Raw genomic sequence first — 25798 nt, forward strand, 5'->3', positions numbered from 1 at the left:
AGAACCTCTATTTTTTTACCATAGCAGTAAAAGTAAAACATGTCATAGTTCATTTATAGCTTGGTGCTAGCAGTGTGCTGCTGTTATCCTTTTGCTTGTAATTGTAGTTTAGCCGCAGCAGCATACACCTGTATACTTATTTCATACAATAGCTGTGTATTAGGATGTGCTTACCAATTATTCCTATCTATCTATCTATCTATCTATCTATCTATCATGCATTTTTATATTACAACGCCCCTTTGAATCCAGTAATCCTATAATATGTAATAACAGTAGAGACACTGATGATATTTCCATAGGCATTTAGCACTAAAATTCCCCATCCACCTCCACCGCAGGGATCAGTAATGTTTTGTTTCATTCTTTTCCAGCATTTCAGTTGGCATTTGGAGTGCAATAAAAGGCTTGTATCATAAAGCACTCTTTTTTTTATTTCCTGTGGAGACATTTTAAAAAAGGAAGAAAAAATAAAAAAAAAACACCTATATTTGAATTCATCAGCATTCTCGGAAGCTCTTTTTTGCAAATGATTATAAAAGCACATATTTTGTTTGTTGCCATGGAAACCAGCACTTTACCCTAAAATTCAAGCCTTTTTCTGACATGGAATGGGCGGGACAACTTGCATTTGATTGGAAATGAAGGCACCTAGCACAAAAGCTAAATGCTACTTAGTTCTCTATTAAGCTGAACTTTATTCAAGTAAAGTTAAAAATATCACGCAAATACAAAACATTTATCTGGGCAATCGAGTGCCCATAAGCAATCAATGCGGGTACAGTCGTCTTGCAAGCGCTGAGCCATTAACAGGTGACGTGTCAGCTCACCTGCGGTCCGGAGGCCGGATTCAGCCCTTTTTGATAATTATTTTGGGAAAGGTAAAATAGCGCCCCCATTACGTTAATTCTGTTAACCTTTTATCTGTCGCTGTTCTTGTCAGTAATCCTGACTCATGAGCAAATTACAGGTATTAGTTTTGCCATTGCCATGCCAAGAAAAGCTCCTATCTCACTATGGATTATCGGGATTATAACACCCCGTGTTGAGGATTTTCAGACCGGGATGTTGCTTAGGCAGCCGGCATTGATTTTGGTGACAAAATGAGAAAAGTCTTGCATGAATTTCCCGTGTACAAAGAGCAATGTGTTTATTGTTAATAGGCTGCTCAATGTGCACGGTGTGAGGTTCGATTTTTAACGCTTTCAGTGGTTTTTTCCACCCAATCCAATTATCTAAAACAAATATTCACATACTGATATAGATTTTTTTTTTTTAGAACAAGAACAAATGGCACATCGTGACAAAAACAAAACTGAGTATTGAAGGTCTTTTTCTCCACTTTTGCCCCTAGTAAAACAGGCTTTAGATGGGCAGCACCAAAGTTTTATAATTGGATAAAATATAAGGACAGTATATATCACAGGGGTTGCTATAGTTCATAAAGGGGTTGTATGTGGCTGCTATAGTTCACTTTTAGAGAGGAGGTCCAACTCTAGTTGTTTTTTTCCTACTATGTGAAGAAAACCTGTGCAGGACTTATCGCACCATCTTTAGCAGAGGGTTTGGAAACCGAGGTTTAAATGGGCAATGTCATTAAACATGATTTTTTATATTATGCCAAATAAATAACATTTGTAATTGGCTTCCATTTGAAAAAAAATAAATAAATAAAAACTTTTAGGTTAGTTTTTCTGCTGTATACTTCTGGCCACCAGGGGTCTCCCTTCTTGGCCAGAACACATTCTGTCTGGTCAAAATCTCAGATTTTGGTCTCCAGCTTGTAATGGCAGGAGACTAAACTCAGGAAGTGTTTCTCTGCACTGAGCCTGATTGACAGCTGCAAAGAGCTTCACTGAAAGCTACACAGACTAAAAGCTGCACAGACTGAAAGCTGCAAAGAGCCTCACTGAAAGATACAAAGACTGAAAGATGCTGCACAGAGCCTGAGGTTTTCTAATCATCACAGCACTGCAACGATGTGAGGGCGGAAGTGGTCTTCCAGCAGGCTTCAGTGATGTCATGCCTGCTGGGAAATGCCCACTTTCTCCTGCTGGGATATTGCAACAAGAACGGTACGATGCAGAGCTTTTTAAAGCTCTGAATTTTATTTTTTAAGGGTGGCAGGGGTGTTAGGAGTAGTAAGGGAACATAGCCTGAGTTAGTTTAGTTTTTTTTGGAGACAGGTACATAGCCTGAGTTAGTTTATTTTTTTTTGGAGACAGGTACTCTTTAAGGGAATCTGTCATCAGTATCACCCACACTAACCTGTTAGTACAAGCTTGTAGTGCGGGTGACACTGGTGCCAATGATATTTACCGCTCCTTGCTCTGTGCCTCTATTCTTTGGTAATCCCCGGTCTTCTGGATATGGTAATCTCAAGCTCCAGGTGCATGGTAAAGTCCGTCCAGAACCTCCTCCCCTGTGCTGAGTCTCCTCTGCTGCAGAATAGAGCTCCATTCTGCATCATAAGGCCTCTCCTTCACATGTGCAAATGCCGTGGCCACAGGCATTATGATGCAAAGTAGAGCTCCATTTTGCAGCAAAGGAGGCTCAGCACAGGGGAGGAGGCGTTACAATGAAGATGCCAGATGGAACGTCACCATGCACCTGAGACTTGGGAATGCTTTCCTGTGCACAAGCAGGATCATTAGCATACCTAGAAATCCTGCTAGACAATGCAATCTATGTACAATGGCGGTACAAAAGGTATAAATGTTCAGGTGGTTCAGCAATCATTTATAAAAAAAAAAAAAGCTAGAAAACGCAATTGTAATTTTTGTTTATAGACATGAGGCAGCCCAGATGGAACGCATGATGGGTCAGCAGTGGGGGACCGGCCTGTGGTATGGCTAACAGTCAGGACTGTCATCAGATATATCAGGGCCCCATTCTGCTGAACTTATCCCCCAGGCAGTGTAGGTTAAGGGGACTGAGCTAGCAGTAGGGGCCCCTTTTTGTGTGTGGTGTCGGATGAGGTAATGTGTAATTAACCTTATTGTGATGCCAGGGGGTGGTTGACCTATACACCACCAGAGGTAGGCCAGCTTCACCTGTGCCAGGCACGGGGCAAATAATCACTCAGATGCAAGGTTACAGTTGTGGTGTCCTGGTACCGTATTACATACCGTACCTTGGTAGGGGTCCCCAAAGTCAGAGTTCCTAGGAACCGTGGGGTCCTCAGGTCTAGTCCTCCCCTAGTCACCCCTTAAATAGTTAATATATTATTAGAGTAAATGTAAATAAATGTATATAAAAGGTGTACTTACCTTACGCTAGCGTCGCAGGACCTGCGGGTCACGTGACGATGTTCTAGTCTAGTGGTAGTTAAAAAGAACCTTTGGAGGTTCATGGGACATGTGATACCCACAATGCCTTGTAAAGCTGATTGACAGATGGTGTGGACCAATCCAAAAACGGCCAGCCCCTGCCCATATAAGGGAGCTGCAGCCAATGATCTCTCTCTTGTTCCTGTGCTGCAAAGCAAGCAGCATCTCTTGGGTTGCTGTCACTGAATGAGGTAGGACCTCTGCAACTTTTAACGACAATTACTTGGCCAAAGCCTTGCGGCCTCGGCTGAATTACACAGTGAGTTCTTCAAAATTCCCCGCTAATGTTGGCAAGGACCCTGGACCTAAACATAACCCTAAATCCAGCGGATCTGCGCATACTAAATCCCTACAAGCTAAAGAACTTACTAAAAGCCAACCTATTCATAGACTCTGTTACAAAGACTGTTCTTATGTTCGCATGTTACAGAAAACCTTCAGTAAAGTTTACGCAAGTTTTCAGCGAAGCTCTGGTTGTGGACAATACTTTATTCTGCAAACACCTATCGTCTTTGGGAAGGGTGGCGATAGGCCAAGTCATACAGCATTTAACCCTCACCCTTGCGTCACGACTGACAAGGGTTAATAACACCCTTTATAACCTGCACAGCAACATCCCAATCACCATTCACACCCACAAGGCACCACACAGTTAACTGGCTTGCTTTACTGAGGTTGGAAAGGTGGTACAATCCGTTACAGCTCAGATTAGTGTGAAGGAGTTACAGGGTGAACTTAGGGAAGCTTATCGACTTGCTGGGACTTATAGTTGATTGTGCTGTATATAATTGACTGTACTGGTATGCAGCCCATGCTATACTTTAGGGGCTTGGACTTGACTAACAGGACTGAAGTAATCCCTGAGACTGTAGGCTTACCGCAAGCTTTGGTAGTGGGGTTGACTGGTAGTAGATGCGTGGTTGCTGGACTAGGCCTCAGGCCTCCTTTCAGATCCACCTCACAGACAGACAACCCCGGACCGGACAGTATGGGAGGGGAGGGGGTCCATGACAGGGGACAGCTCTGGAGCGTCCGGGGTCAGGGAAAGTTCAGGGAGGGCAGATGGGGGACAAGGGGCGGAGAGTTAGGGGAAGTTATAAATAAAAGGGGCAGTGGGGACGGTGTCCACTGGCCGAGGAGACATCGAGGGAGAAAGTTGGGCTTACCATGGACGCTGCGCTGGAAGATCTGATGCGGAGGGTCCGGGACGAGGTAGTGGCGAGGGGCGCTGACTGGCTGGTGCCACAGCTGCAGGGTCTTCAGGCCGGGAGTGCTGCAGAGGGATCCAGGGCCCCCAGGTCCAGTGCCCGCCGATCCAGGCCCCCTTCTCGTCTGAGCCCGGAGATAATTCCACGCACCCGCCGCCGCCATGCGAGCCCCTTGCGGGACCCTCCCGCTACCCCTGCACCATCCGATCCCACTCCTGAGGGCAGGGGGGCGGGGAGGAATCCACCGGGCGTGCAGCGGGTGGCGGAGACGAGCGGCGCTGTCGCGGCTGCTGGGAGAGGAGGCCGCAACGCGAACCTGGAGGATACGGCTGTTCCTCGCTCTGATGTTCCGAGAGCGAGGGGGGCCCGGAGGTCGGGGAGGAGGCGCAGTGTTTCTCCAGTGGCCCGGAGGGGCGCACGAACCACGCGGCTGGCTGTTGGAGGGAGCCAGGAAGAGACTTCCGGTATCGCTGAGGCCCCCAGGAACTATGGGGGCCGGAGGTCTGGGCACCATGACGACGGGAGAGGCCAAGATACTACACGGGGGAGGTCGGGGAATGGTCTGGCCCTGGGCACGTCTGAGGTGAGCTCAGCTGAACTGAGCAGTGACGGGGAGGGGAGGGGCCAGGACTCCCCTGCCTTGAGTGCTACAAGAGAGAGACTTGCCTCTGTTGTCAGGAGAGTGGAGACAAGAGAAGTCGGGGCAGGAGGAAGACGCAGGCTGCCTGTGGCTGGGAGTGTGGTGGAGCCGCCTGCACCAGCTGGGGGCAGTGTTTCTGCTGATGGAGCGGATGTTCGTGGAGCTGCAACAGCGGGGTCTGCCCACCGCGTGCCGTCTGGATCTACGGGAGCTGCTGCATCGGGTGATGTTGGAGATTCGGGAGCTACAGCCGCTGGTCACCTGGGGCCGGAGAGGCTTGGTGAGTCTGCTTCATTGTTCAATGTGGGGGGGGGGGGAGGGGGGGGGTTTGTGGGAGGGGCTACAGTCTTTGCTGCGTGATGTTAGAAGCCTTTTGCAGGACAGGGCCGCGTCTAGCAGGGGGTCTCCGGTTGCTGTGTGGGAGGCAGGACAGGGTCCGCAGGGGTTGGTGGCGGCGGACAAGGCAGCTGGGGGGAGTGGGGGGTCTGCAGTGGTGACGGCTGCGGTTGGTACTGAGGTCGAGATAGGGAGGGGTGCGATAGTGGGGGCGCCCGAGGCGCCGGCGGCTAAGGCTGGGGATGAGGTGAGATTGGCTGATGCGGCTAGGGGGGAGGTTTATGTCTGTTTTGAAGGGCCGCTGGGGGCTCATTTGAAGGCGGAGGTCAGGGAGAAGATATGGAAGGATGAGTATGTGGAGATATTTTCTCTCTTGCCTCTGGAAAAATTTAATTTAGACAGGGTGAAGCCGGATGAGTCTAAGAAGGAAGAGGAGGAGCGTCGGCGGTATCGGTTGATACCCAGGACGTTTTCCAATTGGTTGCAGGCCTTCGCCATCCTAGCCAGTGTCGTTGGGGAGAGAGCGCCTGGGAATTGTTCAGGCCTTTTTTGTTACATGGATTCAGTGGGGGAGGCGTACAGGGTTTATGGGGGTACCGCTTGGTTGCGGTATGATGAACAGTTCCGGCAGCGGAAGGCGGTTAGGCCTTCTTTACGCTGGGATCATAAAGACATTGGGCTTTGGATGAGGTTGATGGCGGCACCGAAGGGTGTGGGCCAGTCCTTTCGGGACGGGGCCGGTGCGACCGGATCTGGGTCCGGTCGGCCGGCGGGGACGAGTAAAGGGTGCTGCTGGCAGTTTAATGAGGGGCAATGCCGATTCGGGGAGGGTTGCCGTTTTAAGCATGAATGCTCCGGTTGCGGAGGTGCTCACAGTTTGTCCAGATGTTTTAAAAAGGGGAAGAGAGGGGGATCGGAGATTGAGCACAAAGGGGGAAACACCGGTGAGGGTGGCAAGGATGGGGCCGTTTTTAGACAGGTACCCAAATAGGGGGGATGCGCGACTGTTGAGGGAGGGGTTTGAGTTAGGATTTCGTATACCGTGTGCCAATGTTAAACCGCAAGGGGTGGTTAGGAATTTGGTGTCGGCTCTGCGGCACCCGGAGGTGGTTAGGGAGAAGTTGTTGAAGGAGGTGGCGTTGGGCCGCATGGCGGGCCCATTTCCGGAGGTTCCTTTGCCGGAATTGCGGGTGTCCCCTTTGGGGCTCGTTCCGAAGAAGGAACCGAATAGATTCCGGCTTATTCACCACCTTTCACATCCGGTGGGGGGTTCGGTGAATGACGGGATTGATCCGGAGGTGTGCGCAGTGACGTATACCTCTTTTGATGCGGCGCTGGCTTGGGTCCGAAAATATGGGAGGGGGGCTCTCTTGGCTAAGACAGACATTGAGGCGGCGTTTCGCCTTTTGCCGGTGCACCCGGATAGTTTTGGGTTGTTGGGGTGTTGTTGGGAGGGGGAGTATTTTGTGGATAAATGTTTACCTATGGGGTGCTCGGTGTCGTGCGCACTGTTTGAGTGTTTTAGCAGGTTCCTGGAATGGGTAGTGCGGGCCGAGTCTCAAGTTGATTCGGTGCTACATTACCTCGACGATTTTTTGTTCGTGGGTCCGGGTGGTTCGGCGTTGTGTTCGGTGTTATTGCAGACTATGGAGAGGGTGGCGGCCGGCTTTGGGGTGCCCCTGGCGCCCGACAAGACGGAGGGGCCGTCCACTCAATTGAAGTTTTTGGGCTTGGTAATAGACACGGTGGCCATGGAATGCCGGCTGCCTGAAGATAAACTGAGTGAATTAAAGGAGGCGGTGGAGTTGGCGGCGGGGATGCGGAAGTTGCAACTTAGGGACTTGCAGTCGTTGTTGGGTAGGCTGAATTTTGCATGTCGCATTATGCCGATGGGGCGTGTCTTCTGCCGCAGGTTGGCGGCTGCGACCGCGGGGGTGACCAGGCCGCGGCATTATGTTCGCCTGACTGCGGATCTGCGAGCTGACTTGGCGGTGTGGGCGGAGTTTTTGGAGGTCTATAATGGTAGGTCGGTAATCATGGGGGGGCAAGTGTCTAATTGGGATCTGGAGTTGTTTACCGATGCGTCGGGGAGCCATGGGTTTGGAGCATATTGGCGGGGGGAATGGTGCGTTGGTGCATGGCCGGATGAGTGGAGGTCGGCAGGGCTGGTGCGGAACTTGGCTCTATTGGAATTGTTTCCTATTCTAGTGGCGGTTGAGATTTGGGGGGATAGGCTCCGGAACAAGAAGGTATGCTTTCGGTGCGATAATCTGGGGGTGGTGCAAGCTATTAATGCGCAGACGGCGAATTCGCCGCCGGTTGTGCGTTTGTTGCGGCAGCTGGTGTTGAGGGGGTTGCGTCTTAATGCGCAGTTTGTTGCCTTGCATGTTCCTGGGGTTCAGAACGAAATTGCTGACTCCCTTTCTCGTTTCCAGTGGGGTCGATTTCGGGCGTTGGCACCGGAAGCGGAGGTCGAAGGGATCGCATGTCCGGAGGAGCTGTGGAGAGTGGTTTAACGGCGGCTTTTGGGCTTGTCAGGCGGTCGGTCTGTGCGAGCACCTGGGCCGGCTATTGTAAGTGCTGGAAAGAGTGGGAAGAATTGGTGGCAGGTATGGGTGTGTTGCAGTCTGTGGGGGATTGGGAGGCAGCAGTCTTGTTTTTTGTGGGGAGGTTGTATGAGGACGGGGTGTCCGGGTCCGGACTTAGCCGGCGGCTGTCGGCGTTGGCGTTTTGGTTTCAGGTACGGGGAATGCAGGACGCTACTAAGGCGTTTTTGGTTAAAAAGGCGGCCAGGGGGTTTCGGAGGGGCTTGCAGGTTAGGGACTCCAGGAGGCCGGTGTCCTTTTCTTTGTTAGTGGAGTTAGGTGGTGTTTTGTCCCGGGTGTGTCTTTCGAATTTTGAGCTGGTTTTGTTTCGGCTTGCTTTTTCATTAGCGTTTTTTGGAGCGTTTCGGGTGTCAGAATTGGTGGCGCCGAGTAAGGTCTCGGTGGGAGGGTTGTTGGTGTCTGATGTGACTGATGACGGGGGTTATTTGACATGTGTGGTCCGGCGCTCCAAGACAGATCAGTTGGGTCGGGGTTTTGTGGTGAGATTGGCGCCGTTGGCTGGGTCGGGCATGTGCCCGGTGTCTTGTTTTAGGGCATACGTGGCTATCCGCCCGGCAATGGGGGGGCCATTGCTGATGCACGAAGGTGGTGAATTTTTATCTAGGTTTCAGTTTATTCGAGTTTTTCAGCAGGCATTGCAAAAACTGGGTAGGGGTAGTGGGGATTTTAGTTCCCATTCCTTCAGGATTGGGGCTGCTACAGAGGCTGCAAGGTGGGGGCTGGGACCAGATGCTATACGGCGGATAGGCCGGTGGGAATCTGATAGATTTCGTTTATATGTGCGTCCTCATTTGATGTAATTTCGGTGGGTTTGTTGCTGTAAGGGGTTTTTTGTTTGTTGTTTGTGTTTTTCAGGTGCTGCGCCGTGCCTAATCTGGATCCTGGGACACTCATATGTGGTGAGGGGTGCGGCGAGGGCCGCGGTGCGCCCGGATGGGCGGCAATTGGGTTTTTCCAGGGAAAAGGCACAGGTGAGGTGGTTGGGGCAAGGGGGGTTGTTGTGGGGGGGAGTTCTGCCGTTTTTACAGAAATATGTCGAACTGGATAGGGCCCCTGATGTGTTAGTCCTTCACGTGGGGGGCAACGACTTGGGGGGCAGGACGGCCAGGTCCTTGATGAGGGACATTAAGCTGGACCTGTTGAGAATCTGGTCGTCATTTCCGGGGATTTTTATCATATGGTCGGACATTGTGGCCAGGCTTAAATGGAGGCGGGCAAGGTCGGTGGCTAGCCTGAATAGGGCGCGGGCGAAAGTTAATAGAGTGGTCAGTCTTTTTGTGGCTAGGAACGGGGGCCTGGCGGTCAGGCACAGGGAACTGGAGGTTGCCTCTTCCGAGTTCTTGGGGCCTGATGGGGTCCATTTGAATCCCATTGGGACGGATCTTTGGGCGTGGGAAATACGAGACATGTTGGAGAGGGCGGTTCAGTTGTGGGGGAGCGGCCGCTTGTAAGGAGTCACAAGAGGCCGTTGGTGGCAGGAGCTAGAGGGGGACTTGGAGACAATTGGAGAGAGTTGGCACTGAATGGGATGGTGAGGCTGGGGGCGGTACCCAGCCTCGTGTGGTGAAACCCTGCGGGAGAGGCCCAAAGGGGCGGGGGTCTCTGAAGGCGGTGCCCTGGGGTTAAGGGAAGGGACGACCCAGGGCAAAGTAGGAGACCCGAGGAAAATTTGGGATGCCTCCAAGTCCTCTCTCTGGCTAGGTGGTAGAGTCGAGTTAAAGGATATTTGCACTAGTTTGTTTGTGGTCAGGTAATGTTACATGAGTATGTTTAATGTTATTTAAAGGTTAATTAATATTTGAGGATTAAGTTATGATGTTTTTGAATAAAATGGCCGCTGTGGCCTTTATACCAAAAAGTATGTGGTCCGTGTCTTTTATGGGGGGAGTAAGTAAGAAGAAGGGTCACAGCGCAGGTGGATGATACCCTAGTCAAGACAACCCCGGACCGGACAGTATGGGAGGGGAGGGGGTCCATGACAGGGGACAGCTCTGGAGCGTCCGGGGTCAGGGAAAGTTCAGGGAGGGCAGATGGGGGACAAGGGGCGGAGAGTTAGGGGAAGTTATAAATAAAAGGGGCAGTGGGGACGGTGTCCACTGGCCGAGGAGACATCGAGGGAGAAAGTTGCCCGCCCGCCCGCCCTGATGTTGTGTTCATCGGTGGGGTATATTTGAGATGTCGCAGCGGCAGGAGCTAGAGGGGGACTTGGAGACAATTGGAGAGAGTTGGCACTGAATGGGATGGTGAGGCTGGGGGCGGTACCCAGCCTCGTGTGGTGAAACCCTGCGGGAGAGGCCCAAAGGGGCGGGGGTCTCTGAAGGCGGTGCCCTGGGGTTAAGGGAAGGGACGACCCAGGGCAAAGTAGGAGACCCGAGGAAAATTTGGGATGCCTCCAAGTCCTCTCTCTGGCTAGGTGGTAGAGTCGAGTTAAAGGATATTTGCACTAGTTTGTTTGTGGTCAGGTAATGTTACATGAGTATGTTTAATGTTATTTAAAGGTTAATTAATATTTGAGGATTAAGTTATGATGTTTTTGAATAAAATGGCCGCTGTGGCCTTTATACCAAAAAGTATGTGGTCCGTGTCTTTTATGGGGGGAGTAAGTAAGAAGAAGGGTCACAGCGCAGGTGGATGATACCCTAGTCAAGACTTTACTTTTCACCAAACTGTAACACAGCAAAGAATTAGACTCAAGAGAGAGAACTGAACTCAGACCTCACTATATATGGGAGGAAATTAGAGAGATCCCATTGGCCGGATAAGTCACTTATTCACCACTGCATACTCCCCTTAACAACAAGGTCCTTAGCAACAAGAGATTTAGGGTAATAAGTGCATAGAAAATACAATACATTAACCCTTATGTAACAGTACATTATACAGTGCATTATAGAGAGTTCTGAGGAGCGTCTGCCACACAAAATTGGCAGGAGTACACAAGAACACGTGATTCTGTACTGGGTCACCAAATGTGTTTAATATGGCCTGGGCCCCTGATGAGAATACCGCCAGTACTGCCCTCATGGCAGTATTGTCACTTGTTTGCAGTAGTTGTCACTTGGTACAAGGGCTTTAGGGGACAATCCTGTGCTCCCCCAAATTCTTTACTAGGCAATGAAAAACCCGTACACAAGTGGATGTAGAAACAGTTCACCAGTCCAGGTCCACTCCTGTTCCTTTTTTAAATCAACTGGTGACAGAAAGTTAAACAGATTTGTAAATTAGTTCTATTTAAAAATCTTAATCCTTCCAGTACTTATCAGCTGATGTATGCTCCACAGGAAGCTCTTTTCTTTTTGAATTTCCTTTCTCTCTGCTGACACCTCTGTCCATGTCAGGAACTGTCCAGAGTTGGAGTAAATCCCCATAGCAAACCTATCCTGCTTTGGACAGTTCCTAAAATGAACAGGGGTGTCAGCAGAGAGCACTGTGGTCAGACAGAAAGGAAATTCAAAAAGAAAAGAACTTCCTGAGGAGCATATAGCAGCTGATAAGTACTATAAGGATTCATATTTTTAAATAGAAATAATTTACAAATCTGTTTAACTTTCTGGCCCCAGTTTTTCAGTGGAGTACCCCTTTAATCATAGTGTGTAGTGTGAACTGCAGTTTAGAATGTTAAATACATAAAAGGCAGGGTGAGTACTGATTTAAAAAAAAAAATATCCCATCCTGAGCATTTTTAATAATAGAATAAGAGGAATCGCCATGCAACCACATTAACAACTTTTAAAGCTGTGAGGTTTTAAACATTTTAAGTAAAGAGATTCTATAAGACATTGAAATTCCATATTTTGATTTTTATTTACCTTAGAGAATAGAGGTTATAGTTTTATAGATGAAAAGGGGACGACCGGGTCCGGGTGCGCAGTGTCCAGTGAGAGAGCGCCCGAGGCGCCCGGCCAGAGAGTCTACCAGGCTGTCTCCCCCCCCCCCCCCCCCCGTCTCTCATAGGAAAGAATGCTAATGTTTTATGAATATGGCTGAAGGGCCAATCGAGGGGAGCCCCTGTGAGAGAGGGGCTCGAGTGCTTTGTCCCTTTTCTTAAACTTACACTGGAAATCGGCCTGTGAAAGAACAATTCATGAATATTAATGGAGTCATCACCCCAGTGTATAAATGGTGATATGTACTCAAGTAGAAAACAGATATGGTGCACATCTACAATCTAGCACAATAAATGGTGATATGATGGACCCATAAACAACCTTTAAGGGGCCACCCCCTGGTGGGGAAAACCCTTTCTAGAAGCCCCCCTAAAAATATATATCTTTATTTTGCTACTGTTTAAAAATATAACCCTCCAAAAAAGAAATGTTAAAATTATCAGCGGTACTAGAGTTGTTGATCTGTTAGAATGTATGAATTCTCCCCTCTGGGGACTGTGTACTGACAAGGTTCACACCCTATTCTTTTGCGTTCCTGTCTGCGCACTGTATCTGTCAGTATTAAATCCCTATTTATTGATACCACTGTGCCGCTGGATAAAAACACAGAACTGATAACCTTCCTGACGTTTCGCTGACGAATCAGCTTTGTCAAGGGCTATGAGGCTAAACCAAGTGAGAGGCTGAGCATCCTGGGTTTGGACAGATTAATATGAACACTGGCCCTAACTGTCCAGAGTAGGAGAAAATCCCCATAGCAAACCTCTCCTGCTCTAGACAATTCCTAAAATGGACAGAGGTGTCAGCAGAGAGCACTGTGGTCAGGCAGAAAGGAAATTCAAAAAGAAAATAACTTCCTGTGGATCATAACAGCAGCTGATAAGTACTGGAAGGATTAAGATTTTTTTAATAGAAGTAATTTACAAATCTGTTTAACTTTCTGGCACCAGTTGATTTAAAAAAAAATTTCCAGTGCAGTACCCCTTTAAAGCTTTTTATAGGGGGCTCCTCTTTGGTGAGATAGTTAAAAAAAAAAAAAAAAAAAAGACAATGTAGTAAAAGGGAAGATGATTTGAGGAGGATAGTTGAGGAAGCAGAAAGAGACTTTATTCTGCATGACACAGATATTTGGACAAATTGAAACAAGGCCAGGGAGAGTTGGGAGCCTGGCAGAGGGAAAAAGCGCAGAATAGGATTTTTTTCTCAGGACATAAATATTTTTGTGAGGGGGGGGGGGTAAGCCCAACAGTTTGTTAGCAAACTTGATTAAATCTCAGACCACTAGGAAACCAATCGCCTCAATTCAGAAAAAGAATGGGGAAGTTACCCAGAAAGGGACAGAAATTGAAAGGGTCTTTTGTGATTATTTTATGAAGTTATACACCTCTGAGGACCAATCCTCCGACAGTGAGATAGCCAAGTTCTTTGATAAATATACCCTACCTAAATTTTCAGCGGAGAGACTGGATCGATTGAATTTGGACTTGTCATTACAAGAAGTTAGGGAGGTGATACTGGCCTCCCCCGAAAATCTGCATCGGGACCAGATCGGCTACCCTTTGGCATTCATAAAAAGTTTGTTGATGTACTGCCCCAAAAATATTTGAAGTCTTTAATGAATCCTGTAAAGGAGGAGTTCTCCCGAAATCAATCATGGAGGCATACATCTTTTTGATTCCCCCCAAAAAATAGAAATAAGGATACTCTATTAGTAAAATCCTACAGACCAATCTCTCTTTTAAATTCCCATATTAAGATCTTCTCCAAAATTCTTGCTAAAAGACTTGCAGGGGTGGTTGAAATGGTGGTAAAGGACGACCAGACGGGTTTTGTCCCCAGGAGGTCACTATTCACAAATATAGAGAGAACCTTTCTGAACATTGAGAGAGATGAGTGGGATCTCCACTCCATCCTATCGCTAGATGCTACCAAATCGTTTGACAGGGTAGAGTGGAGATACCTATGGGCAACACTGAGGGCCTTTGGGTTGGGGGAAAGATTCATTAAGTGGATCCAATTGTTATACTCAGCACCTAGGGATAGATTGATACTGGAAAATGGCCTGTCTGGCCCGTTTGAACTTAGGAGAGGTACACGTCAGGGGTGCCCCCTGTCTCCCCTGCTGCTTGCTCTGTATGCGGAGCTGCTGGCAACTTTGGTGTGGAAACTCCTGGGGGGGGGGGTCAGGGGGTTACACTTGAACGGAGTAGAAAACAGGATTGCTTTATACGTGGACGATATGCTACATTTTATACAGGATCCCGGTAGGGAAGTTCCGCTGATCATAAATTAATTTGCGGAATTTGGACATATATCAGGGCTAGAGATAAATTGGAGCAAGTCATCCATCCTTCCATTAGAGGGACAACTACTGGAAGGGGAAGTGCCCTTAAAGATCATAGAGAGGAATGAGGGATTGGAGTATCTGGGGATTAAAATTAGAACTGTCTCAAATAAATATGTTGAGTTTAATCTTAAACCAGTAGGGAATAAAATAAATAAAATTATGAGAGTTTGGGAAAAGATGTCCATCTCAATGTCTGATCAGATGGCTCTCATAAAAATTATCTTACCCCAAGTGCTGTTTTTTTCTAAATGCCTCTAATATGGATCACAGAAAATTGGTTTAATCTCTTTCATAGAATTCTGAATAAATTTATCTGGGGGAGGAAACGCCCCAGACTAAAATATAAGATTTGATGTACATTATTGGGGGAAGGAGAAGTCTCATTGCAGAATTTTAAGGTATACTTTTTGTCTAGAATAATTAAAAACATAGTTTAGGGATATAGCTCTAGTAGTAAAGCACAAGGTCTTTTGGTACTTAATAAAAAAAATTTGGTGGTGGAAGGTTTGGAAGCGAATCAAATAGATAACATTTAGAGATGAGCGAATCGAAGTTGACGAACCCGAATTCGTTACGAATTTCATGAAAAATTCTATTCGCAATGAATACGAATATCACCGCGATTCTATCGCGCGAATCGCTTCATTAAACTCCATTTTACAGCGTTCCAGGCAATTGGGGACCTAAGATGGCGGATCCACATGTGAATACATGGGGCAGGGGATTATGGGAGGGCGGGAAACAGCGGCGGGAATGAAGGTAGGCGGGCTGACCCTGAATCACATGTGAGATGCAGCCTATCAGTGTTCACTGACCCCTGTGATGTCACAGCCCCTATATAATCGGCGGCCATCTTGCCTCTCTTCATTTCATCTATGCACTCAGATGGAGAGGACGGGACTGTGTGTGTGAATAGCTCATACCACAGCGTTACACTGCAACTGCTACTCACATCAGCATTAGGGAAAGGCAGGAGTGCAGAGTGCTGTGCTGTTACACTGAGAAGGATCATTGATGGCTAAACCTCCTATTCACGTTATTGAGCATTGCAGCAGAGAGGGGCAGATAGCTGTCGGCTGCCTCATACAGATCTCCAAGCTGCCTGAACTTTCTGAAGCATCTTATCTCCTCATTGTTCAGCCCAATTGAGTTTATTTTTATTTGCTCCACAAAACTTCTGCTGCTCAGAATTGTGTGACAGAGTGCAATTTAGGGTTTAATCCCTGGATTTTTTTTTTGTGGTGCTGCACTGTTGGGTCCTGCTGCTGTTCAGAAATACGTGATTGTTCATTGGACTGTAGTGCATTTGCACCATTTTGTACCTGTTAATCTGTCAAGGGGCTGGCTACATATTGTGCAAGTCCAAACAATACTATTCACCGGCTGTTTTTTTTTTTTTTTTTATTTAAACATTTTTTTCTGCATATAGTTACCCATATATAACTGTCCTCATCAGTGCATACTGCGTAGGTACATGCAAGTATTGTACCATTTAGTACCTGTTAAGCTGTCAAGGTGCTCCATACCGTCAAAATCCAAACAATAGTATCCACCGGTTGGTGTATTACAAAAATACAGAGTTTTTTCTGCTAATAGTTAGGCGTATTACTTCCCTCATCAGAGCATACCGCATACGTACTGTTACGCCGAGCGCTCCGGGTCCCCGTTCCTCCCCGGAGCGCTCGCCTCATCCTCGTTGCTGCAGCGCCCCGGTCAGATCCACTGACCGGGTGCGCTGCGGTACCGCCTCCAGCCGGGATGCGATTCGCGATGCGGGTGGCGCCCGCTCGCGATGCGCACCCCGGTCCCCGTACCTGACTCGCTCTCCGTCGGTCCTGTCCCGGCGCGCGCGGCCCCGCTCCCTAGGGCGCGCGCGCGCCGGGTCTCTGCAATTTAAAGGGCCAGTGCACCAATGTTGGTGCCTGGCCCAATCTTCCCAATTACCAATTAGTGTGATCACCTGTGTACTTCCCTATATTACCTCACTTCCCCTGCACTCCCTTGCCGGATCTTGTTGCCTTAGTGCCTAGTGAAAGCGTTCCCTTGTCTGTTCCTAGCCCGTGTTCCTGACCTCCTGCCGTTGCCCCTGACTACGATCCTTGCTGCCTGCCTCGACCTTCTGCTACGTCCGACCTTGCTTCTGCCTACTCCCTTGTACCTCGCCTATCTTCAGTATCTTCAGCAGCCAGAGAGGTGAGCCGTTGCTAGTGGATACGACCTGGTCACTACCGCCGCAGCAAGACCATCCCGCTTTGCGGCGGGCTCTGGTGAAAACCAGTAGTGTCTTAGAACCGGTCCACTAGCACGGTCCTCGCTATCCCTCTCTGGCACAGAGGATCCACTACCTGCCAGCCGGCATCGTGACAGTAGATCCGGCCATGGATCCCGCTGAAGTTCCTCTGCCAGTTGTCGCTGACCTCCCTACGCTGGTCGCCCAGCAAGCTCGTCAGATCGCCCAGCAGTCGCAACAGATAGCGCAACGAGATCAACAGCTGGCATACTTGACCTCCGAGGCACTGCGTATTCAGTCACAGATACAGCAGCTGCAGCCGCAGATACAGCAACAGCTACAGCTGCAACTACCATCTCCTCCGCCGGCTCCTGCAACTCCTCCGCAGCAACCGGTCCTTCCTAACCCCTGCTTGTCCCTGCCGGACAAATTTGGCGTAAAGATCGCCCAACGAGATCAACAGCTGGCATACTTGATCTCTGAGACACAGCGTCTTCAGTCACAGTTACAGCAGCTGCTGCCGCAGATACAGCAACTTCAGTCACAGCAGCTGCTGCCGCAGATACAGCAACTTCAGTCACAGCTACAGCTGCAACAACCATCTCCTCCGCCGGCTCCTGCAACTCCTCCGCAGCAACCGGCCGTTCTTAACCCCTGCTTGTCCCTGCCGGACAAGTTTGATGGGGACCGCAATGATTCTGCCACAGCCACAGTCCAGTCCTTCTTCGCTGAGGTCCGTGGTGTCTTCGAGGAGCCTGCCCGAGCTTCTTCTGCCGAGATTGCCCTGCTGAACCTGGAACAGGGTGTTTCTTCCGTTGGCGAGTACGCCATTCAGTTCCGTGCTCTTGCTTACGAGTTGTCCTGGAATAGTGAGGTTCTCTGCGCGACCTTTAAAAAAGGCCTATCCAGCAACATTAAAGATGTTCTGGCCGCACGAGAGACTCCTGCTGACCTACATGAACTCATTCATCTTGCCACTCGCATTGACATGCGTTCTTCCGGATGGCGTCTGGAGCTCCGCCTGGATATGGACTTTGTTCGCACGAAGCGTTTTTTCTCCCCGGCTCCTCTCTCCTCTGGTCCTCTGCAATCCGTTCCTGTGCTTCCCGCCGCGGAGGCTATGCAAGTTGACCGGTCTCGCTTGACACCTCTAGAGAGGACACGACGCCGCATGGAGAATCTTTGCCTGTACTATGCCGGTACCGAACATTTCCTGAAGGATTGTCCTATCCGTCCTCCCCGCCTGGAAAGACGTACGCTGACTCCGCACAAAGGTGACACAGTTCTTGATGTCAACTCTGCTTCTCCACGCCTTACTGTGCCTGTGCGGATATCTGCCTCTACCTTCTCCTTCTCTACTTTGGTCTCCTTGGATTCCGGATCTGCAGGAAAATTTTTTTTGGCCTCTCCTATCAACAGGTTCTACGTCCCTGTGACCAGTCTCGCCAGACCCCTCTACATCTATTGTATTAACAATAAAAGATTGGACTGTCTCATGCGTTTCCGCACAGAACCCCTCCTAATGTGCATCGGACCTCATCACGGAAAAATTTACTTTTTTTTCCTCAGGTTCTTTGGCCCCAAGAAGAGGGGGAGACCCAAGGGGGGGGGGTACTGTTACGCCGAGCGCTCCGGGTCCCCGTTCCTCCCCGGAGCGCTCGCCTCATCCTCGTTGCTGCAGCGCCCCGGTCAGATCCACTGACCGGGTGCGCTGCGGTACCGCCTCCAGCCGGGATGCGATTCGCGATGCGGGTGGCGCCCGCTCGCGATGCGCACCCCGGTCCCCGTACCTGACTCGCTCTCCGTCGGTCCTGTCCCGGCGCGCGCGGCCCCGCTCCCTAGGGCGCGCGCGCGCCGGGTCTCTGCAATTTAAAGGGCCAGTGCACCAATGTTGGTGCCTGGCCCAATCTTCCCAATTACCAATTAGTGTGATCACCTGTGTACTTCCCTATATTACCTCACTTCCCCTGCACTCCCTTGCCGGATCTTGTTGCCTTAGTGCCTAGTGAAAGCGTTCCCTTGTCTGTTCCTAGCCCGTGTTCCTGACCTCCTGCCGTTGCCCCTGACTACGATCCTTGCTGCCTGCCTCGACCTTCTGCTACGTCCGACCTTGCTTCTGCCTACTCCCTTGTACCTCGCCTATCTTCAGTATCTTCAGCAGCCAGAGAGGTGAGCCGTTGCTAGTGGATACGACCTGGTCACTACCGCCGCAGCAAGACCATCCCGCTTTGCGGCGGGCTCTGGTGAAAACCAGTAGTGTCTTAGAACCGGTCCACTAGCACGGTCCTCGCTATCCCTCTCTGGCACAGAGGATCCACTACCTGCCAGCCGGCATCGTGACACGTACATCCAAGTATTGTACCATTTAGTAGCTGTCAAGGTGCTCCAAACCGTCAAAGTCCAAACAATAGTATCCACCGGCTGGTGTTTTACAAAAATACAGAGTTTTTTCTGCTAATAGGCCCTCATCAGTGCATACCGCATACGTACATCCAAGTATTGTACCAATTAGTACCTGTTAAGCTGTCAAGGTGCTCCATACCGTCAAAGTCCAAACAATAGTATCCACCGGCTGGTGTTTTACATAAATACAGAGTTTTTTCTGCTAATAGGCCCTTATCAGTGCATACCGCATACGTACATCCAAGTATTGTACCATTTAGTACCTGTTAAGCTATCAAGGTGCTCCAAACTGTCAAAGTCCAAACAATAGTATCCACTGGCTGGTGTTTTACAAAAATACAGAGTTTTTTCTGCTAATAGTTAGGCATATTACTGCCCTCATCAGTGCATACCGCATAGGTACATCCAAGTAGTGTACCATTTAGTAGCTGTCAAGGTGCTCCAAACCGTCAAAGTCCAAACAATAGTATCCACTGGCTGGTGTTTTACAAAAATACAGAGTTTTTTCTGCTAATAGTTAGGCATATCACTGCCCTCATCAGTGCATACCGCATACTTACATCCAAGTATTGTACCATTTAGTACCTGTTAAGCTGTCAAGGTGCTCCATACCGTCAAAGTCCAAACAATAGTATCCACCGGCTGGTGTTTTACAAAAATATCCCATTGTCCTCCCATTGCCTTTGTCCTATGCTGTTCCCTCTCCTAAAGAAGTATCTTATGCTGTGGGTTCAGCTCCACTATTTACTGAGGACGATCGAATAGAGGACAGTCAGCAGCTACTGGTCAGCCAAGAAGGGGAGGAGACATGTGCCCCTTGCTCCACTAGGCGGTCAAGTAGTGATGCGGAGAGTGACGTGGGAGGTGGTGTTGCAAGTGTTCAGAGTCCTGAAGCAGACACTGTTGGGGAACCTGAGGAGGACATCAGTGACGTGCACACAACTGTTAATGATGATGAAGCCGATCGCAATTTGGAGCCGGGTGCAGAAGGGGCTTCATCATCATCATCATCATCATCAGGAGAAGAGAGTTGCAGGTTGCCCTTGAGGCAGCAAGGCGGTAGCACGGTTGGCAGTCAGCGTGGTGGCAGTAGTGGAAATTCAGGAGCCAAACGTGCCCGTGTGAGACCACCTGCTTCGTGGCAGCCTACCTTTCCGGGAGGTAGTGGAACAGGGGTTCCTGGAGACGGCGCCAGTAGCAGTCAATTAGTGCGGACTGCAAGTGGGAAAATCAGCTACTCGGCGGTGTGGAAGTTTTTCATAAGGCATCCGGAGGAGGTTCATGTAGCCACATGCAAGATCTGACGGCAGAAGGTGAAGCGTGGCCAGGGTCCCAATGTCGGCACCATGGCCCTGCGTCAACACATGCTTCGCCACCATAAAGCGGCCTGGGAGAACCGTGGCTCCGATGTAGTGGTCCAGCCTGCTGCATCACCCAGTGGCCATCCGCTCCCTCCTTCATCCAGCCAAGGCTCCACCACCTCAGCCGAAGGGAGCTGTGTGTCAAACCCTCCTTCTGTCGCTCCTGCTTCTCCCGCTTTTAGTCAGCCATTCCACCAACAATCCATCGACGAAGCCATATCCAAGAGACAACAGTATGCGCCCACTCATCCAACAGCGCAGAAGTTGAATGTGCTCCTGTCCAAGTTGCTGGTGTTGCAGTCCCTCCCTTTTCAAGTGGTGGACTCTGCACCTTTCAGAGAATTGATGGCTTGTGCCGAGCCGAGGTGGAGAGTCCCAAGCCGTAATTTCTTTGCGAAGAAGGCAGTACCAGCCCTGCATAAATTTGTACAAGAGAAGGTGGGCCAGTCCTTGAGCCTGTCGGTGTGTTCAAAAGTGTCCGGCAGCGCCGACGTGTGGAGCTGTAACTACGGGCAGGGACAATACTTGTCTTTTACGGCTCACTGGGTAAATGTGGTTCCTGCACAGCCACAACAGCAAATTGGACCGGTCACACCGCTTCCTCCTCCATGCTCTCGCTCCCAGACAGTTGGTCCTGTTACAGTGTGCGACGCTGCCTCCTCATGCTCCACCGTGTCCTCGGCCTCCACTGCATGTCCAAATCTCGGTGGCCATTCATCGTACCATGTGTGTAAGGCACGGCGGTGTCAAGCTGTTCTTCACATGCTTTGCCTTGGCGAACGGAGTCACACAGGGGAGGAACTGCTAAAGTTCATTCGTAAAGAAATCCGAGTATGGCTTACTCCACGAAATCTGGAAATGGGAACCATGGTGACAGACAACGGGAAGAACATCGTGTCCCCGCTGCAACACGGAAGTGTGAAACATGCGCCCTGCATGGCACACGTGTTGAATCTGGTTGTCAAGCGCTTCATCAAGTCTTCACCCTATTTGCAAAACATCCTGAAAATGGCAAGGAAACTGTGCATGCACTTCAGCCACTCGTACACCGCCAAGCACACCTTCCTTGAGCTGCAGCGTCAGAACGGTATCCCACAACATAGTCTAATTTGTGACGTTGCCACACGTTGGAATTCTACCCTCCATATGTTGGACAGACTATACGAACAAAGAAAAGCCATCACCGATTTCTTGATGATCCAAGCAGATAGGAGTACTCCCCTGTGTAACTTCAATGTGAACCAGTGGCAGCTCATACATGACACCTGCCGTTTGCTGAGGCCCTTTGAGGAAGCCACATTATTTGTGAGTCGCCTGGATTACGCCATGAACGACGTAATTCCACTCCTACATTTCCTACAACAAATGATTGAAACCATGGCTGGTCACGGCAATGGAGACTTTGTGCCTACATCTCAAGGCTACATGAGCCCTGTGGGGGCTGAACTGGAGGAGGAGGATGATGAGGGGCAGGAGCAGCCAGAGGAGCTGGAGGGTTATAAGGAAGTTGAGACAGAGGACCCAGACACACACCGTGGCAGTATGCAGTGGAGATGGAGGCAGGTAGTCCCTCCGAGTCACTGGCGCAAATGGCACGATGCATGCTCAGTTGCTTGCGTAGTGACCCCCGAATTGTCAAAATTCATCAGCGGGATGACTTCTGGGTCTCCACCTTATTAGACCCTCGCTACCGTCCCAAAATGGGGGCCTTTTTTACACCCACTGAGAGGGAGGACAAACTGACCCACTACAGAGAGATTCTACGTATTCAGTTGACTGATGCCTATCGGCCACGTGGTCCATCCACTCGCAGGTCTGACTCGGGGGGCCCTCTGCGCTCACCTTCCACTGCCATGGCTGCTGGGGAGGGGAGGGGTGGCAGGAGCAGTACCAGCTCAATCAGCAGCAGCCTGAGTCTACAGTCGCTGATGAGTAGCTTTCTTCACCCGCATAGTGAAGCAACTCATCAGCAGCAGGTAGACATGGAGCAGGACCTGAACCAGCAGGTGGTGGCATACCTTGACATGGCCATGCCGACAACCATTGAAGATTCGCTGGACTTATGGGCAGCCAAACTTGATGGCCACAACTAGCAGTGTTTGCCCTGGAAAAGCTGTCCTGCCCGGCCAGTAGTGTGCCATCAGAGTGGGTGTTTAGTGCGGCCGGGGCCATAGTCACCCCAAGGGGAACTCGTCTGTCCACTAAAAATGTGGAGAGACTGACGTTTGTCAAGATGAATCAGGGATGAATCAGCCAGGATTTCCAGCCACCAATGACAGATGGGTCTGAGTAGATTGACCATGCTCCTACAACAAAATTTTCTCTATTATGGTTGGTTATGAAACCCTCTGGGGCAGACCTGGGCATTGTACGACCCACTTGCCACATACGGCCCTTTGATTGGCTCTGACCGGCCCGCGCTGACTGGGGGACAACTATGCTGCCTAATCTGGGGGACAACTATGCTCCTAATCTGGGGGACAACTATGCTCCTAATCTGGGGGACAACTATGCTCCTAATCTGGGGGACAACTATGCTCCTAATCTGGGGGACATCTATGCTGCCTAATCTGGGGGACAATTATGCTCCTAATCTGGGGGACAATTATGCTCCTAATCTGGGGGACATCTATGCTGCCTAATCTGGAAGACAATTATGCTCCTAATCTGGGGGACATCTATGCTGCCTAATCTGGCGGACATCTATGCTCCTAATCTTGGGGACATCTATGCTCCTAATCTGGGGGACAACTATGCTCCTAATATGGGGGAAGCTGATGCTTCTGGCCTTGGGCCTGTAATTTTTTTGAAGTTTAGCAGTAGCTAAATACATGCTTAATGCAAATGTAAACATTGATCTTTAAATGTAAGGGGTTATGAAACCCTCTTGGGTACTGCGAATGACTGCTACAGACTAATTCTGTGTCTTTCACAAACATCTTGCCTCCCTGGTGCCTCTCGCCTTAGGCCTTAAATTTTTGGATGTTTAGCAGTAGCTAAATACATGCTTAATGCAAATGTAAACATTGATCTTTAAATGTAAGGGGTTATGAAACCCTCTTGGGTACTGCGAATGACTGCTCCAGACTCATTCTGTGTCTTTCACAAACTACTTGCCTCCCTGATGCCTCTGGCCTTGGGCCTTACATTTTTGGATGTTTAGCAGTAGTTAAATACATGCTTAATGCAAATTTCAACAATGATCGTTAAATTCTCAGAACTTTTTGACCATTTACGTGGTGCCAAGGTCTTCTCCAAGCTGGACTTACGCGGTGCGTATAACCTCATTTGTATCCGCAAGGGAGATGAATGGAAAACGGCCTTCAATACTCTTGATGGACATTTTGAGTATCTTGTTATGCCTTTTGGTCTCTGCAATGCTCCAGCCGTTTTCCAGGAGTTCTTTAATGATATCTTCCGTGATCTTCTGTACACCTGTGTTGTCGTATACCTTGATGACATCCTGATCTTCTCTTCCAACTTAGAGGCGCATCATGCTCATGTTCGTCTGGTTCTTCAGCGACTACAGAATAATCATCTCTACACCAAATTGGAGAAACGCCTGTTCGAAAAGTCTAGTCTTCCGTTTCTTGGCTACATTGGCTCTCATCAGGGCCTGCAGATGGATCCAGATAAGTTATCTGCAGTTTTGGATTGGCCTCATCCCTCGGGCCTACGTGCAATTCAATGCTTTCTGGGATTCGCTAACTATTATCGTCAGTTTATCCCACATTTTTCATCCTTGGTTGCTCCTATTGTAGCTCTCACTAAAAAGGTATCCAATCCTAAGTCTTGGCCTCGAGAGGCTGAAGAGGCCTTCTCCTGTTTAAAGTCTGCGTTTGCCTCTGCTCCCGTGCTTACAAGACATGATCCGGAGAGGCCCTTTGCTTTGGAGGTTGATGCCGAATCTATTGGAGCGTGTGCCGTCCTCACACAGAAAAACGCCAAGGGCAAGAGTGTAACTTGTGGGTTCTTCTCCAAGACTTTCTCTCCTGCTGAGAGGAATTACTCCATTGGAGATCGTGAGCTCCTCGCTATTAAGCTAGCTTTGGAGGAATGGCGACATTTATTGGAAGGTTCTTCTCATCCGGTCAGCATCTACTCCAATCATAAGAATCTTCTATACCTTCAGTCTGCTCAGCGTTTGAATCCAGGCAAGATGGTCGCTGTTCTTTTCCCGATTCAACTTCTTCATTCACTTCCATCCTGCAGACAAGAACATCAGAGCTGATGCACTCCCGAGGTCCTCTGACGTCATTGGTTTGGACTCCACGCCTAGGCACATTATACCTCCTGACCATTTGATTCCTGCCGCTCCTGCCGAGATTCAGCAAGTTCCTCTGGGAAAATCCTTTGTGCCCACCAAATTGAGACACAAGGTCCTGAAGTGGGGTCATTCTTCCTTGACAGCAGGACATCCTGGAATACACAAGACCCTACTTCTTATTTCCCGGCACTACTGGTGGCCCCATCTTGAACGTGATGTTTCTGATTTTGTTCGGTCCTGTGTAACTTGTGCCCGTGACAAAACTCCTCGGCAAAGACCTGCAGGACTCTTACAGCCTTTACCCATTCCAGAGACTCCCTGGTCCCATATCGACATGGATTTCATCACCGTTCTGCCACCTTCTCATAATAACACTGTCATCTGGGTCGTGGTAGATTGGTTTTCCAAGATGGCTCATTTCATTCCTCTACCAGGTCTTCCTTCTGCTCCGCAGCTGGCAAAGTACTTCTTGCCGTATATCTTTCGTTTACATGGTCTTCCTCAGCATATCGTTTCAGATCGAGGTGTGCAGTTTGCTTTTAAGTTCTGGCTAGCGCTTTGTAACCGTCTGAACATCAATCTGGACTTCTCCTTGGCCTACCACCCTCAGTCCAACGGTCAGGTGGAAAGGGTCAATCAAATCCTTGAGACTTATCTTTGGCATTTTGTTTCAGCTCGCCAAGATGATTGGGTCGACCTCCTCCCCTGGGCTGAATTCTCGGGTCCAAGAGGTCGTCTCCCTTTTTTGTTGTCTACGGACTCCATCTCGGTCCTCCTCTTCCTCTCCCAGTCTCCTCCGGTGTGCCTGCTGTTGATGAGCTGGTCCGTGACTTCTCCACCATCTGGCAACAGACCCGACAGTCATTGTCCCAGGCTTCTTCACAAATGAAGGCGCAAGCGGATAAAGGTAGAAGACCTCCTCCGTCCTTCTCTCCTGGTGACAGGGTGTGGCTTTCATCCCAATACATCCACTTCAAGATCCCCTGTTACAAGCTCGGTCCCCACTACGTTGGTCCCTTCCAGATTCTACAAAAGATCAATCCTGTCTCCTACAAACTCCGTCTACCTGCTACGTTACGTATTCACAATTCCTTTCACGTCTCTCTCCTCAAGCCTCTTGTCGTAAACCGATTTTCTCAGAAGAATCCTTTCCCAACACCTGTCTCTGGCTCATCTGATGTCTA

The 25798-nt window shown here is 49.5% G+C and overlaps 1 long non-coding RNA gene across 1 annotated transcript in view; it reads left to right on the top strand.

Moving 5' to 3' along the window:
* Window positions 1–25798, top strand: part of LOC130267346 (uncharacterized) — a 117091-nt gene that overhangs the window by 49962 nt on the left and 41331 nt on the right. The gene's annotated exons all lie outside the window — the stretch shown is intronic.

The sequence above is a fragment of the Hyla sarda genome, chromosome 4, assembly GCF_029499605.1.
Source record: "Hyla sarda isolate aHylSar1 chromosome 4, aHylSar1.hap1, whole genome shotgun sequence".
In the NCBI taxonomy this organism is placed as follows: Eukaryota; Metazoa; Chordata; class Amphibia; order Anura; family Hylidae; genus Hyla; species Hyla sarda.